The sequence below is a fragment of the Rhinopithecus bieti genome, unplaced genomic scaffold (assembly GCF_001698545.2).
Source record: "Rhinopithecus bieti isolate Rb0 unplaced genomic scaffold, ASM169854v2 scaffold_5478, whole genome shotgun sequence".
NCBI lineage: Eukaryota > Metazoa > Chordata > Mammalia > Primates > Cercopithecidae > Rhinopithecus > Rhinopithecus bieti.
The window spans coordinates 96806-101233 of NW_016805008.1; positions in this window are offsets into that span (position 1 = coordinate 96806).

The following is a 4428-nucleotide window of genomic DNA, read 5'->3' on the forward strand; positions in this document are numbered from 1 at the left end:
AAAAAAAAAAAAAAAAAAAAAAGAGACTTCCTTTCTTTAGGTCTTCTACACATTTAATTCTCTTTATGAAAAGAAACAAATTCACATACATCTCTCAGTTGTTCAATACAAACTTGGGAGAGGTACTTTTAGGCATCTATGCTGTTTCTAGGCAACAGGAACATTTTAAATAAAATTTTCATTAATTTCCCAACAATTATGCAATAATTTACACGTGCAAGTACTCTATCAAATACCTTTCACCATACATATTCATAAAGTAGAATTTGAAAAATATGCTCACACAGTAATAGATTCAGAATGCAAAATAGAGCAGCAGAATTCCTAAACAGGAGCATGTCATTGCTAACAAATAATAAAGCACCAAAGAATACTTGAGCTACTATGACGCAAAATCCTTGTCACAACCAAATAAAGTAGGTGCTAATATTCATCTCTACTTAGAGATGAGTAAACTGAGGCACCAGAGGGTAAGTAACTTGCTGCAAATCACACAGTTAGGAAATGACAGAGAAAATGCAGGGACTCAGCTGGCTGAAGGGTTCACCCTTTTAACCCCTTGATGTCTCTTGGAGCAGGAGAACAGAGAATATTCCAGTATTAGAAGCTACATATGTGGTTTGTAGGATGGAAAGGGCATGAGCAAGAAAGGAGCACAAGGGGTGAGACAGAAGTGTTAGGCAAGGGTCAGGTGATGAAGATACTTGGATAGTAGAAATTACAAAACTATTTGGTAATAATTCCAGTAATAATAATGATAATCATAAGGCTCTGGATTTGCACAAAACACGCAAAAGGGTAATGGATAAATCAGAGTTGGAGCCTCAGTCATCTGCATCTATTTCCAGTCTTTTGAAAAATAAATACTGTTCAAGTAACTCTCCATTGAGAGAGGCTGGCAAATAAAATTTGTTTACTTGTAATTAACATTGGTCACCTTTCCTGAATTGTTGCTTAGATGCCAAAGATTTCTATCTACATCTTGCTTTCAGAATTTTCTGCCAAGGATCAATCTTATATTACTGATTGTGGTTTTCTCAGTAAAATTGTCTGTGACATTCTCAAGACCTATCAAATAGAATGTTCTGTATCAACACATGTTTCTATAAGACCGATTTTCTCTTGATTAAAAAATACATCTCAAAATCTGTGTACACAGGCAAATATCTTTGCCACTATTGCTCGTAGTAAGTTGCAATCACCCATGCACTATATAACTTTTAACAAAACAACTAATTTTTATTTCTGATTACTAGAACATAGGTAATTGAGAACTATCTGTCATATGCAAGCTTTGAGCATACCAGAAATTTCATAAATGCATACAATACACACATTCTTTTTATACTTTCTTAAGGGGGTTAGATAGAAAACCAAAAGTGCCCCAGGCTAGATTTCCCAGTGAGGAGATACTGATATGGAGATAAACATGAAGGAAGATTATCAGGGAGTACTTTTGTTACTGAAACACCAGGGGCTCAGTCTACGTTCCATTCCTCCCTCCACAGAAAGCCAATCACTGAGATAACAAGTATTGCCAGAGAAGAAGGTTATTCAGATTCTGCAGCCAAGGAGAACAGGATATCAGTTTCAAATGCATCTCCCCAATCAACTAAAATTAAGTTTTTCTATAGCAGGACAGAAATGTAACTATGTATGAGAAAACAGGAATTAGTTGGGGGATGGGGACAAGGGAGAGGTGTTAGGCCAACAGGAAGCCGGTGCTCAGTTAAGCAATTGTGACAGATGAGGGGTCTGGTGTCTCATTGTCTAGATGTGGTGATCTGGTGAGTTTCAGTTCACTGATACTCTCTGGAAGGCCTGATGTTTAGTTTCCTAAGAAAGGAACTCAGATAAGACAAATGTAAGTTTCTCAAATTTGAAGACTGGAAGGGTCTATTTCTATGTTCATTCAAAAAACCATAAACATCAATTCTATGGGACAATTGGACCAGTATCAGTTCCTCTTTTGTGTTTATCAATTCCTCAATCATGGGGAGTCTGGTCATAGATCTTTCTGGCTGCTTCATGCTGAGGAGGAGTGTTATGGGATACTATGATGTTTAATAATGTAGATAACCCACATTTAAGTGTTTTGTTAAACCTGTTGAGTTAAAGAAGTTAAAGAGTCAAAGCTCCTCAATTCATCAGCTGTTTAGGCATCAGTATGCCCATCCTTGAATTGGAGGGTCTGAACTAATTTTATTCTTCAAAATTGGCCCTTACAATCTCAAGCCCCCACTATCTCTTCCATAATAATCCCTGGTTCTGGAGAAATTAAATAGTTTAATATTTGACCCTGTGTTTCATGAAAGCAATTCATTTTGATTGTCACCTTCTCCCAGGTCTACAGATGAGGCTTATACTGGTGTCAATGTTTTAGATTTACCCAGGAGTCAAAGCCCTGTAATTTAGCACAAAGATGACTTAATAGGACATCTATCAAGAATGTTAAAAGCATCAATACCTTTGGTCAAAACAGAAACACAAGTCATTGAAAAAAATAGTTATTCATTTAACCAAAGTGCTAATCAAAACACTTTGAAAGCAATACAGAAATAAAATTATAATAAAGGAGCATTCTGCCCATAATTTGCAGATAGACTACTTTGCTGTAAAATAAGCTTCTATCTATAATATAAATGATCAAGTATAGTATATGCATTTATGTTAAGAATAGAAGACAATATTTAATGAAATGTTTAGAGACATGAAAAGAACATTTAGAAATTAGTGTTTCCGTTTACTAATATAGCAGCAAGTCCTGCTGTTCTCTCTAACGTATCACAAATTAAAACACTGTGATTTGGTGTCTAGTAGTTACCGTCTACAGCACTTGAAACCAATGTATTAAAGTAGTTAGGTTACTCCTTGCATATACCTAATCACTAGCACTCTAGTGACAGAACTGTGACCAAAGCATTAAAATGTGACAGGTCCTATGCCAAACTCATCAGTGTAAGACAATTAACATTCTCCTTCATCATTAAAAAAAAGTAGTATATGCAAATATTAGTTTTGGAAATTCAAAATGAGGATAAATAATGTCCTTTCTCTTAAATACTATAAAATAAAACAAGGACAAAGTAAGAACAAGCAAACGATGTTTTCTTTTCAGCCATATTAAAAGGCATCATCACATATTTCCAAGATTGGCTTCTAGATACAATAGTGACACCTGACTAGGTAACTATTATCAATAGAATCTTCAAACCAGAGCCACATTTGTACATATTTTATTTTCAAGTGCACACATGAAGGCCTGCCATCAGTGATAAAAGGCTTAGGACAAAATTTAAAATCACTAGAAAGTTTCACAAGTTTTATTGCTACTTAATCTACGAGATTGTCACTAAATTTTAATAATGGTAAATACAACTAAAGTAGTTTGAGCGAAATCCTATTTAATATAGTTTCCTTAAGGACAAGGCCAACATTTCCTCAACATTACAACTTTGTGCCCATATCACAGTTTGTCCTCATCATCTAAAGGAAAAGGTCTGAAACCAACTCAAATTATTGATTAAATTAAATTACTTTGGAAAAAAATATTTAAAAATTTCTATTCTCACCTACTTTTCCAAATAACAAAATAAATAGTGTACTATTGCTGTTCAGAACTTATAATAAAAATAAGTCTTTATTTTAAAACTCTATATCTCTCTAGATTATTAGAAGTAAGCAAAACCAATCCAATTTTAAATGGCTGGTGTGTTCTCTCTTTTTTTGGAGGTATGACAAAGGTAGCTTAGGAATTTTAGATAAATAGAGCAAATGATGAATTGTTGGAAATGCATACAAAACAAAATAACTACTATAGAACCAAATAAAAGCCTTCCATTAGAGACTAAAAACATCGGTGGCTTTATATATATGTATGTATAGGTGAAACCCAAAGGAGAACAAGCAGCAAATAAATGAAAATTAAAAGGAGAAACATAACAGAAAATCCACTCCAAATTTTTCTCCTACTCAATTTAACCTTGGAAGTTATGGTGTTACCCAGAGCCTAAACACACACACACACACACACACACACACACACACACACACTGAATATTTTGTTCCTGGTACACAAATTAATGTCTTTATGTCCACCAATACCACTTTACATTTCATGCAATTAAGAAATTCACTTTAGGCCAGGCACAGTGGCTCACGCCTGTAATCTCAGAACTTTGGGAAGTCGAGACAGGAGGATCACTTGAGATCAGGAGTTTGAGACTAGTCTGGTCAACGTAGTGAAACCCTATCTCTACTTAAAATACAAAAATTAGCCAAGCATGGTGGTTTGTGCCTGTGGTCCCAGCTACTCAGGAGGCTGAGACACTAGAATCGCTTGAACCTGGGAGGCGGAGGCTGCAGTAGGCTGAGATCGTACCAGTGCACTCCAGCCTGGGTGACAGAGCAAGACTCTGTCTCAAAAAA